This window comes from Macadamia integrifolia, unplaced genomic scaffold (assembly GCF_013358625.1).
Source record: "Macadamia integrifolia cultivar HAES 741 unplaced genomic scaffold, SCU_Mint_v3 scaffold871, whole genome shotgun sequence".
In the NCBI taxonomy this organism is placed as follows: domain Eukaryota; kingdom Viridiplantae; phylum Streptophyta; class Magnoliopsida; order Proteales; family Proteaceae; genus Macadamia; species Macadamia integrifolia.
This window is the reverse complement of record NW_024870566.1, coordinates 129,036-142,681: the sequence shown is the minus strand read 5'-3', so window position 1 is coordinate 142,681 and position 13,646 is coordinate 129,036.

Genomic DNA, 13,646 nt, shown 5'->3' with positions numbered 1-13,646 from the left:
TATTTCGGGATCGAACATACCCCCATTGGGTTATCCAACACCTTACCCCATGTTGGCAAGGAGACGTAGCATAGGGAATGTCACCTAACCACAATATTCTGTATGCCTTTTATAATGATACAGTTAATATGGATCACGCGACATCGGGATCACCATCGGCTACAAAGCAGGTCCATTTTCAAGTATAGTCCTGGGGTACATGATACTGGGATACCATCGGCCACAAGGTGTAACCCACGACTATACCTATTATAGCATACAAAATAGTTGAGCATGGACTATGCAACACTGGGATTCCCATCGACCACGAAGCGTATCCATTTTTAAATGTAATCTTGGAGTACACGATACCGGGAAACCATCAGCCACAAAGTGTATTCCGTGACTACATTTAATCTAATCACATAATTAATGCATGAATGCAACAAACATACAGCAATCACGGTACTGGAACCCCTCGGCCACATCGGATTCCATCTCACAATATACATTTCATATCTTTTCTATCAAAATATAACATGTTATAGAACATCATCATCATCATCATCATCATTTAAGCAATTTAAATAATCATGTGAGAATCCTACATATGCGAGCAGTTCTATTATAATTAAACAATCCAAAAATAAAAGGCAACCATCCCTCACCTTGATTAAGTTTGAATGGATCAGGTTTCAAGTACGATCACCGAATGTTCAATTTAATTTTGGCCTCAAGGTACGTGCGCATCTCTATCCTAGGCACAAAGGCAATCGGGTGTTATTATGTGTCAGGAACATCGGGGAGAAACCATAGGGTAAACCCAAAAGAGTCAGACACTATCCAACTTGGATAGTACAGGTCACCGGATTCAGTCACTGGAAACAAGGTTAGAACCCACCAGATTCATAAGATGTAAATCCAGTGGCCTTGGCAAAGAGGTCCTAAGGTTTGGAGACCTCACCAAAAATAGCCACCGGATCCTGGCCCAGGGTTTCCGATGAAGACACAGAAGGTGCCCATGCCATTAGGGCTTTCCGGCTCGGGTCTGATTGTCGGGGTTTATTCCATGGAGTTTGTAGGGGGTGTTCGTAGCATTATTTTAAGCTAAAAAATCTCAATTCCATCGAGCCATTTGGGAGATACATCGATCGAAAGATTAAAACCCTAGATGGTCATTTGGTCACAAGTGTTGCTGGGGTTCATAGGACTTGGTTTGAGCTCGGCAATCACACCGAGGAGGTAGAATACGTACTTCCCAAGCTTAGGAAGGTGTGGAGGTCAAGATTTACATCCATACTCACTTTACCCTAGCTCTAAATGAAGGGAGAGAGTGGTAGGAGAGGTGGCACTTACCTCCGGCAAGGATTTCGACAACTAGGCGGGCAACCGGCACCAAGGTGAGCTCCAAAATCCTTCCCTTTCCTCTTCTCCTTCCTTCTCTTCCTTTCTCTCTTCCATTTTCCCTCTCCCACGTTTGTACGAGTGAGAAATGAGAAATGAGTCCTCATTTCCACTTAAATAGTAAGTCCTCAATAGGGCCTGTTTGGTTGGGTCCTTTCTTGTCCAAATGGGTTAATCCGTCATTCGTGACACGCAGTCCCACCTCCATAGACTCATATGAAGTACAAGTCATGAGGAAGGTATGGGAGAGTGTGTGTGGTCATCCGATGTTGTTCCCAATGCGGGTGGTGGGATCCACAGGCATCAGAACCAGTTCAGGAGCACCAGTGGCCACCGGATCCAAGCCCAGGTGCTTTCAATGGTCAAGACAGCTATGTGTCTTGACTGCTTGTTGTCCACAAGTTAGTCTTGCACGGGTAGTTGCCCTAAGCTGAGGACATGGCCTTCCGACAGTTTTGGTGCGTGCCAGGATTCGAGTGTATGTTGTCGAGTAGCTTACCATCTGTGATTGGAAGGCTTGAATTCCCTCCAGTTAGATAAGTAGGAGATGCACTGGCATGTGGGTCATCTTTCCCCCTTTGGAAGTGAGCTATCGCGAGCCAAACCTCGGTGGTGCTTTCCACTATTGGCCCGAGACCTATCACAACAGTTCAAATTAGACTGTGTTAGGGTACAGGTGTAACACAAAATTCATGAATTCCATTTCGAATCTCACATCTTCTTTGTATTCCGTCAACTAAAACTAAATTTAATTAAGGAGAAATTCCAATGGCCTTGATCGTTTAAGAATTCCAGCACAGGTTCCACAAGAGAAGCTCTAGTATATGCCTATAGAAATCAATGAATCTAGAAAACTAAATAATCTAATCTCAACATTTAGTAAGAAAAAAGAATGCACAATTGAGTTATTCAATAGTAAAATCACATTGATCTCAAATCCCCATATATTAGGATAGCTTCCTATCAACCAAAGAGCCATTGAGATTAAAAAAATGTCCTAATGTCAGGTTTTCTAGGTGGTTTTATAGAGTGCCGGTAACCAAAGTATATAAGTAACAGAAATTATGTCAATTATGGACATGGTGCCCTTAGGTGAAACTTTAGAAGATTGGACCATTTTAATAAATGGGGGATATATCCAAAACCCACTACGCAACTGTATTTTGGAATGCAATCCTTCAATCTCATCCTCTCTCATTTCACAGTATGACAGAAGAATTAAGCTCTTAAATGGCCAAGATTTGAGTAAATGACTGTCTAGTAAGAGTTTATATACATAATGATCCCTTTAACATGCATTTGAACAGCATTAGCTACCCCAAAAGACAATAGGTTAACACTAAGATATTAGAATCAAAAATCAAACATTACTCCTACAATCCACCCTATGTTCCAAAAGTGAAACAAAAATCCTTAAAAAAATAAAAACATATAAGAACAACCATATAAATTGGAGAATTGACCAAGATTTTAATTCTTATTTATAGACATCCAAAACAAAACGAATCCAAACATATTTATCGTTGTTTCGAAACAATTTATTGAAATTCAAGTTTCCTTCACTGAAATAGAAGACCAAATACTATCTTTGGAGGATAGAAGGAACGGAGCCTCATTGGTCCAACCTTCTTGTTCTTTACTTTAGAGGGTTATTTCTTTACCTGTAAGAAAATAAATAAATAAATAATGAAAAGGCTTCAACTTCAAGTGATAGTCCAAAATTATTTTGAGGAATGGACACACAACCCTTATATCTGATGGTTTTTACTCTGGTTTGACCTGAAATATCATCTGGCTCCAATGAACAATCTCAAGTTACGTATGTTCCCTAGTGTGGTTAAAAAGCTTGAAAACTCAGTTGAATATTGAAATCAATAGCGGGGATTTAAGGGTATAAACTATGAGCTAATAGTGATCTGATTTAGTGAAAAAGCAGGGATATGGAAAAAATAACAGAATACCGATTCTTAAATCCAGATCCAGAGAAGCCAAAATTGAAGAATTAGCATTGAAGTAGGATCTTGGAAAATTAACTATAGAAAATAACACTCAAATTAAAGTTGAAAATGAAACTAAAATTTAAGTAAGATATTGGAATCACAGGTTTTGAATTAGAAGTTCTATTCTGATATGCCATTGGAGGAGGTAAAATTATGGATAATGAAAATAAGAAAATAATGCAATCAAGAATCCACCAGATTAAATCTACTGAATCTACGGTTGCCACTCAGACTTCACTGAGCCACACCTAAATCCAGATGCAAAGTCTAAAATCCATAGATCTAAATAGCAATAATGACTTTTTTCTTTATTTTTACAAATTGTGGGGTATGGGCTGTAGCCCTACAGATATTTATAACCTTGTACTCAGACCCTTTAGACCCCAAGGAAAGAAAAGAAAAGTAAAAAACTGACTCTAACTCCTCCGATTTGGAGAGCTGTGATGGCAGTCTTATTTGTAAATGAAACTGACTTATAACAAGACTGGATCCACAATTTCTGCTTTCAGGCTGTATGAGACATTAACAATGATAAAATTAAGAAAATGAGACTAAAACTAAGACTTGACGATGGACTGAACTTCAGATTTCTAAAGTGACGAGGAAGTTTGGAATTTTAAGAACTATGAGCCTAATAGAAGGCGGAATTGGCAAGGGTAAAAGCTTCAAGCGACAAACCTCAATCTTCTTTTTCTTTCTTCTTTATTAGAACTATGAGCCTAATAAGGTCAGGGTTGTAGTTTTGTTTTTGGAGTTGGCACGGGTGAAAGCTTCAAGTGACAACCTCCCCTTTTTATATGATGATGATTTGCAATCGTATCATCTTATTTTCTTCGCTATAATCTTCTGCAATAAGATAATAGTAAATTAATAAATCAAGTTCAGAAATAATATCAAAAGATATTAATTAGTCTAGTGCCAACTGCTATAATGGAAGAAAATTTGTATTCATCCGAAACTATGATGATAGAATGTTGTATTGCAATGCAAGGAAGCTAACAAGATGTCACACCCTGTCAAAATTTGGCCAAGGTATGTGGCACTAGACACCCATATCCAGTCAACCAAACCTTCCAGGATCACAGATGCAGTATCTTAATTTCAAAAATTCCCACAAGACCACAACTAAAATCAGAATATGCTAATAAAGTCCCATAAATATCACTGGTGATGTACTAAAGTGATAAATTACATTATACAATTTGTATGTCTGAAAACGACCACAGGTTACAATACTACTTACTACACATCCACAAATATATACATCAAGAAGAAGGAACTGAAAAATAGTGAAGCCCATCAAAATCCCGACATCTCGCCGACATAAGCTTCACAATTACTACTGAAGTCTAATCCCGCCTTAGCACCAGTTTCCATCATCTGAAAATAGAATGCCCCAAAGGATGTGGCCTCGGCATCTTGAAGGGAAAATGTAAGGAGTGAGCACAAGAATGCTCAGTGAGGGGTGGGGGCAAGCAAGCATGCATAACATAAGATGCAATGTAAGTTCCACACAGACATGTGATGCATATGAACCCATTAAGAACAAGCACACACAGCATAAGATGCAATATAAGTTCCACACAGACATATGATGCATATAAATCCATTTAGAACAAGCACACACAACATAAGATGCAATATAAGTTCCACACAGACATATGATGCATGTGAGTCAATTTATTAATTTTCCTATTTCTATTACTAAGTCCATCATATGGTATAGGTGCTACGCAACGTAAGTGGCATTCCCTACCCTATATGTTGGGCCTCAGGAATACAAACTCGCTGCAAGTGGAAGTCTGTAGGTCTCGGAATCATACACAATCGGTCTTCCTGCAAACCTCCAAAGGTAATCCAAAATAGACAGTCATGGTCCCAGAATCCTACACATCGGTCACCCGTTCAGTGAATAGCCACGGTCCCAAAATCCTACACATTGGTCACCCGTGCTATTTTTGCCTCGGAGTACAGTACATCATACTCTCAATAACATACCACACTTTGGGATTAGCCAGTACCTAACTCCCTACTGACAAGGGGTGTAACACCAGGGTTTGTGAATCCTAACAATACATTCTATATGCTTCCATATCATACAACAGTGGCCATCACTGTAATACCAACCTCTAAGCCCACGGTACCAAAAATGCACCTCAGCCACACCGTACCTCAGACCATCAATATTACAATCATTACCACCCATTATTAATCACACATCCCCTGACCTCTAAGCCCATGGTACTGGACAGAACCTCGACCACACCGTGCCCTAGACTGTCAGAGTCACAATAACTATGCTACTAATCTCTAGGACCACGACACCAGAAACACACCTCGGCCACACCGTCCCCCAGACTTTTAATACTACAGTTACAACTGTGAACTACATCCATATAGCCACATTCAATATTCACAACACACAATCACATAATCACAATGGCTTACCTCCCTTATCTCTGCAGTCCAGAAACCTGTCCACAGTCTTACCAATCCATATTCACAAGGTAACAGATACTAATAGCAACATCATGCATAGCAACAACATAACAAATCATGCATACACATAATTCATGCAAAAATATAAAATAATGTAGAAACACTCTGTAAAATAAAGTCAAGCACCCCTTACCTTGTTACCCAAATCACAGTTGTTACTGTTGAATTTCCGTCACCGCGTATCCTCACTGGATGATTTAGGTTCCTAAACCAATATGTATCATAATATCAACATCCATAACATACTTACATCAGAATTATTATCAAACTAGATTAGATAGGATTATTCTTATCTCTACCATTTCTGTTTTGGTTCACTTTATGGTCCCTTTTTACTCTTGTGCTTGGGCACACTATCCCCTTTTTAGGTATTTAAGAGGTCCTTAGTAGGACCAATGAGTTTCAAATCAGTTCTGAAACCATTTCAGTTTTTGTGAGTCTAACCGGCTAGAGACTTCTGCCACGACCGGCCGGCCTGTAGTCTCCTGCTTGTTACTCCTTTTCTGCAGAAATTCAATTTTTCTAGTGTTCAGTAGAAATTTAACTCTACAATGGTTTATACTTCTCTGTTTTGAGGTCCCAACCACTTAATAATAGTACAAGGACTTAATTTAAGCCCTCTTTTAATCCACTCACTAAATTCCATATCCAATTCTTGGGTTACACATGTGATTTAGTAGAAATTTCAGATTTCTCCCAAATTGAACCAATTCCTCATGTTAGATTGTGAATTTAAGGTGAGATATCAGTATTTAGTCTTTCAATTTACATAATCTATGCCCAATTTTTCATGGATACATAGATCCATCTCGAATTTCCCTTGCATGTAGCCCAAAACCCAGTTGTACATGACTATAAAGACCATATACAACTTGTATATTACCTAATTTTTATAGGTGCAACATGCTTGACTAAAGTTATCCAGTCTCTGTATCTGTATTTCATTCAAATCTCATGCATGCAATCCAAAATTCCTTTCTAGGTGGCTGCATGCTTAGGAACTAAGCTGAATCTGTAACGACCTAAAAATACGGCAAGTACTAGACCCGCTTGGGAGATTGGTGAGGTATCCCCACCAAGAATACGACAAGTACCAGGGGGTTTGGGAGATCGGTGAGGGTGTACAAAGTTTAGTCCTACATCACCTAGGGAGAGATTACTGGGCTAGTTAATAACCTCTAACCTCCTTAATATGGCATAAAGTTTTTTAAAGCCTTGAGGCCTATGGGCTAAAGAGGACAATATTGTGCAAGGTTAATGGGGCAGGGGCATTAAAAATGGTATTAGAGCCTACCCCGATAGTGTGTGGGGCCACAGGGGGACGTTGTGCCTAAAGGGAGAAAGTGTAATGACCCAAGAATACGATAAGTACCAGACCTGCCTGGGAGATCGGTGAGGTGTCCCCACCAAAAATACGGCAAGTACCAGGGGATTTGGGAGATCAATGAGGGTGTGTAAACTTTAGTCCCACATCGCCTAGAGAGAGATTATTGGACTAGTTAATAACCTCTAGCCTCCTTAATATAGCATAACGTGTTTTAAAAACTTGAGGCTCACTGGCCAAAGATGACAATATTGTGCAAGGTTAATGGGGTCGGGGCGTACAGAACCTATACCTAATTTGTAACTGCACTACTGTATAGAAATTTCAGAGGTTAATTTTTACCTTATGATGTGTGTACAGCAACATATATGTAGTAGTAGGCCCTTGGGACAATAGCATGCACTCCTCTTGGCTTGATTTTTCATAAGGATGAAAGATTAATAAAAATTGGCATACCCTTTCAAAGATATAGATCCAACCTTTGTAAATGATTTTGTAGGTGTTTATAGAAGATCATAATAAATGAAGCCACCAAAAATCCAAGGAACTCACAAGCAATCAAGGTGCTCACCCCAACTGGACAGGTATACTACAACCGGTATTTTGAGCTTCTTCCTTTCCCTTGCATGTGTGACCTTGAGATATTTATATCTCTAGGGTAGAGATGACTAGCCATAAAGTCAGACCCCAAATGAGATGCTAGCGATCTAATAAACATATCCATAATGCCCCTTGGGCTTACCTTAACAATTACTAAAATGTCCCCAAAAGAAAAAGGGAACAAAAATACAAACTACCTATTTCCAAAATCAAAATCGGTTTTTGCAAAAAGATAAAATTGATATTATTTTATATTAATAAATAAAAACATTATTTTTAGCAAAACTATTTTGACAATAAATTTTTTCAAATTGGCAGTTAAAGGTATGCATACACTTATATAATTGTTAAGTCACTAGCAATGTAACATTAGTCACTAAAATCAACACTCAATGTACACAAGGTCTTTCCATGGATGGACTCCACAGACCTAATGTGTACTGACCATCAAGTGACTAGTCCTCATGTCTCCCATAGTCTGAGCAATTTCGACTTGCACCCCTCAAACCCATCATAATAGGTGCGGTCAAGTCAAGGACTATAATGTGGCTCAGTCGGATGATCATCCATAAACCAGTCCACTAATCCAGTAGACCAAAAAATAATGGTACAATTTAACAATTCAATAAGCCACAAAATATATTTTACATGCCACAAAATAAAACGAAAATGTCCAATGATAGTGTGCAAAAAATAACACAAATAAAAGTGTGTTGGGCCACACAATTCCAACAGTTTCCCACTTGGCCTATCATAGTCCCATATTTATTACATGTTTCTCAAATAAACTAAAAGACAAACCTTTTGTAAAGGGACCAACCAAGTTTGACTTAGATGGCACTCTTTGAACATCTACCTCCTTCCTTCTTATCACATCACGAATGTAGTGAAACCGACCCTCTATATGTTTGGCACGAGAGTGACACTTTGGCTCTTTAGTGATGGCTATTGTAAAGTTGTTGTCACACAATAGTGGAATAGGTTTTTCCACACAATCCACTATTAATGATTCTGACAAAAACTTTGGAAGATATACAGCTGCCTTAGCGAATGCATTTAAAGCAAATTCGGCTTTCATAGTTGATTGAGCAACACATTCCTGTTTCTTGCTCTTCCAAGCAATAGCACCACCATATAAAGTGAACACCAGAGATAAATTTTCTATTATCAACACATCATTGATAATCTGAATCAAAATATCTAATGATGTTAAGCTCATCAAAATGATAAGTCAATCTAAAGCCTTCAGTTTGCTTTAGATACCTTAGGATCCACTACATAGCAATCCAATGCATCCTACCAGGGCAACTCTGAAAAAGACTTATCATATTAATTGAAAATGCTATGTCTGGACGAGTACAAAGCATTGCATACATCAAGCTTCCCACAACAGAGGCATAAGGGTATACTAACTCATTTAAATTTTCTCTCTTAGACTTGGGACTATCTTCTTTGTTAAGTGGTCTAAGATAATTATATGAAATTTTTCCACTCAAACAATCAGTCATGTGAAACTTCTTTAATACAGTATCAATATATTTCTCCTGAGACAAACTTAATCTTCCTTGTTTTTGATCTTGTTCAATTTTGATACCAGAAATATAAGAGGCTTCTCCCAAATCCTTCATCTCAAATATGTCAAATAACCACTGTTTTATTTCCATCAACATACATACATCATTTCCTACAAGTAGAATATCATCAACATATAGTGTAAGAAATGCAATCTTATGCCCTTCTTTCTTCACATACATACAAGCTTCAGAAGTATTCTGTGTAAACTCTATGCCAGTAACAGAATCATGAAACTGCAACTTCCATTGTTGTGAAGCTTGTTTCAATCCAAATATGGATTTTTCTAACTTGCATATTTTTCCTTCATCTCCCTCAGAAATAAAACCTTTAGGTTGTTCCATGAACACACCTTCAATAAAAACGCTGTCTTTACATCCATTTGATAAAGTTCAAAATCATAGTACGCAACCAATGCCGAAACAGCTCTAATAGATTGTATCCTCATACTTGGTGAAAAAGTTTCATCATAATCAACACCGTATTCTTAAATGTAGCCTTTAGCAACAAGTATTGCCTTAAATTTCTCAACATTTTTATCCAAATCCTTCTTTCTTTTGAAGATCCATTTGCAACCAACAACTTTAGTGTTTGCAGGTTTGTTAACCAATATCTATACACTATTCTTATACATAGAGTTGAACATCCTCTAGACCCAAGTACGGAGTGAACGACTGGTAAATGCTAAAAGTAGGGCAGCATGACCAGGACTGCACTTGTGACTACTGTGCATATGCGGCACCATAAGATGCTCTGCATATTTTTGTTACTTTGATACTGAATTGTGAATAGTATATTTTTGGGATTATTAATTATAAATCATGGATAATTGTAATGGAATAACTTGGTTATTTATATAAGATCTCTAGATGTTCCCCATCTTGAGTTATGATTCTGCTATTATACTCTGATTCCGCTACTACTGGTTTGGTTGTGTGGTAAAATTGTGTATGTTAAGATACTGCTATTAAAGATCCTGGTAGGTTTGTAAGATGGGTATGCGTCTTACTCACACCATCGATATTCCTAATGGTAAGTTGGATTTACTGAAATTGAGGTGTGACAGGAGGGGCTGGCCTTTTGGTACACCAGCAACACCCTTCGGGGCATAGGAAGCATATATGCAACCCTTCCTAGCCAGGGCCTCTAGGCAACTTCATTGTAGCCTCTTTATTATTGTTTTCTTTTTGGTTTTATATTTATTTTGCTTTTATCATTCCCTCCGCAACTGCTCTATTGCTTTTGTAAAGATTCTGCGGGCCAACCACCCAATCGAAGAGGCATCTTGGGAGAAAGAGGATGATATTTAAACCTTGTATCCTCATCTTTTCAGGCAACCAGGTACGATAATTTTGGGGATGAAATTTTCAAAAATGGGGGCTAATGTGATACCCTACTTTCTAAACCCGATCTAATTAATCGCATTGACTTGGTTTGATTATATAGGGGTTGAACTAGAGAGAACCGACACAGGTACCATATGGAATATGGTAGCAAGGGTGACCTTGAACTTAGGTTGGCTGACACGACCGAGCGGATACCAAGGGTAATACATGCACCTAAGCCTTGCACTTGCACTCACCATGAAGCCATGTACAGAAAGTAAAGGTTCGTAATAGTGTTGTTGGGTGCCAATGTAATCTAATATTATGTGGGGGGTTTATGCCCACCTGAGATTTAACCCACTTGAGATATAGCCCACCTGAGATTTAACCCACCTGAGATATACCCACCTAAGATATATCCACCGGAGATATACCCACCTGAGATAGCCCACCTGAAATTTAGAAGATATTTTGGAGGCCCAAGTATAAAAAGGGGGAGACATAATTGTCTTTTCCCTCATTAATGTTAGTTGGTTGGTGGAAGAGTAAAGAAGAGAGAGAAAGAAGAAGAAAGGAAAAGAGGAAGAAGAAGAAGAAAGAAGAATAGAAATCGATCGTAGAGCTTCACCAGAACTAGGTCTTGGTATTTTGAGCCCAGATTTATGATCAACTCGTCGAGATCTTCTATTTGAGGTAGGTATTTTACACATTCCAAGGATTCTTAAGAAAACCCCATCCTTAAACCCTCTTTTTTATTTTTGGGAAAGAACTCACTTGGATCTTACTAATCCTACTCAGATAATCAAATCAAAGGTCTAATGAAAGGTGTGTATAATGATTTTGAAGGATTTGAAAGAAGTGCGGATGAAGATCTAGAGTATTTGGAAGTTCTTGAGCAAAAGAAGTGAAATTTAGGATTTCATTGGTGTTCTTGAAGAAGAGGTAAGAATCTTCATTTTCTTTTGATTTAATCTTAGATCTAGGTTGAGGGTACGTGATTGGACCTTAGACAAGTGATTTGAGCCACCAGATCATCCCCAAACAAGTTCCCTAAGCTGGAGGAAAGTCGGGAATGATGTTGGAGAAATTTCATTCACAAACTGGGGGGTACTTTTACCCCACCTGTCTTCTGGTTTTAGCCCACCTGAGTTTCTAGAACTCAGATTTTAGGCTCTAGAGTAATCGACGGGATGAAATCGGTGGGCTATATGTAGCCTGTTGGTCTTCTGATTTTAGCCCACCTGAGTTCCCAGAACTCAAATTTTAGGTTTTGGAGTAACCGACGGGCTACTTGGCCCACTAGTCTTTGGCTCTGGCCCACCGATCTTTCCAGAATTACCAGAATTTGTCCAAATTTAATGGGTAGCCTCCATTTATGATTCTAAACCCAATTATAATGTTCAAACATGATGATTTTGACCCCAAAATAGTGAAATGATAAACATATTTATGATATGTTACACTCAATATATGCGTACTCACACATCGGATCTTTTTCGTATCGAGTACAAGCACCATGTACACATACAAGTAAGTGGGGAGTGGACTCTTTTTTAATTTCAGAATGTTATGTATCATTTAACATATGTTAGTCTAGCTATGTCACTTGTATGTAGATTAGGCATCACATATGCCATATCACGCATTTGAATGTGCATTTACATAACATACTATGCTTTGTGTTATGATGGAATATTCATTGTCTTAATATATGTGATGGAGGAATTTCATTTGGACATGATATGCACAATAGATTTAGATGCTATAGTCGGCTTAGAAACAAGTGCATAATGGCACATGGTATGGGACGCAGTACCATTGTGTAATCCTACTGTGCTCATGTAGAGGCATGTGGCTAAGATGTGATTTACTCTTGTGCTATGATCCTTCCCCACAGAGATTTACATGTTGAGGGATCATTGGGGGAAAGCATCGGGTTGTGGTTGTCGAACTCCTGCAGAGGTTAGAAGTACGCACAGCTGATCGCTAAGATAGTCGATAACCCCTGTGATATTTCAGGTGGAGTCACCCATTTACGTTCTGTCATTTAAATTTACCGGGAGTCTGCTAACATTTTAAATTCTGGTACCAATGGTGGGCCTTCTCCAATAACCCTATAGGCATATTGTGGGATGGGGTTCGCGGCTCGTACCAGGGGCATACGCGCACTGTGGTTATTAGTACAAAAACTATGACTAGGTAATGTTGTTAGGCTAATAGGACTAAAATGAATCGCATATAGCGCATTTGTATTGTGACTGTTTGTGTGATTTTCTTTTTGTGGTCTTCCTTTCCACTTACTGGGCTAGTGAGCTCATCCCATGTGCACAAATCTTTTTAGGTGATTTTGTAGGTTACCCGCTTGGTGATCAGGAGCGGGGCTCCACTGTGGAGTTTTTATTTGAGGATTGGTAGGTCCCTGACGAGTTCTAGCATGGATTGCATGTGAGAGGATTGTGCTGCATGATTGCTGTGACTCCTAAGTGATTCTTTTGATTCTTTTTTATGTACTCCCTTTTGTTACTTGATGCTTAAATTGTTATATTTTTGTATATATATCATGCCTTCAAGCCCAAATATACGAAATATTTATAACTCAATTTGGGTATCAAGTATTTGTGAAACAATTACAGATATTATTATGAACAGGTCTTCCGTTGAAAATACAGGTCTTATCTTAGTTTAGTAAATGTATGCTTTATTGCAGGTACTGCATTATTAATCTTGGTAGGTTTGTGAGTTAACCGGTGTTAACTCGGTCACCGGCTCGGTTTTGTGCAAGCGAGGTGTGACAATGATCCTTGACCCCCTTACCACAGAAAAGGTTTATGAACTCACGGCAGTTCGAACCCTCCTTAAGATGATCCCCTTGTCGGACATCTATGATTCTTGGCGAGCCACTTCCCGAGGACCCTTAGACCCTCTTTAGACGATCCGTCTGTT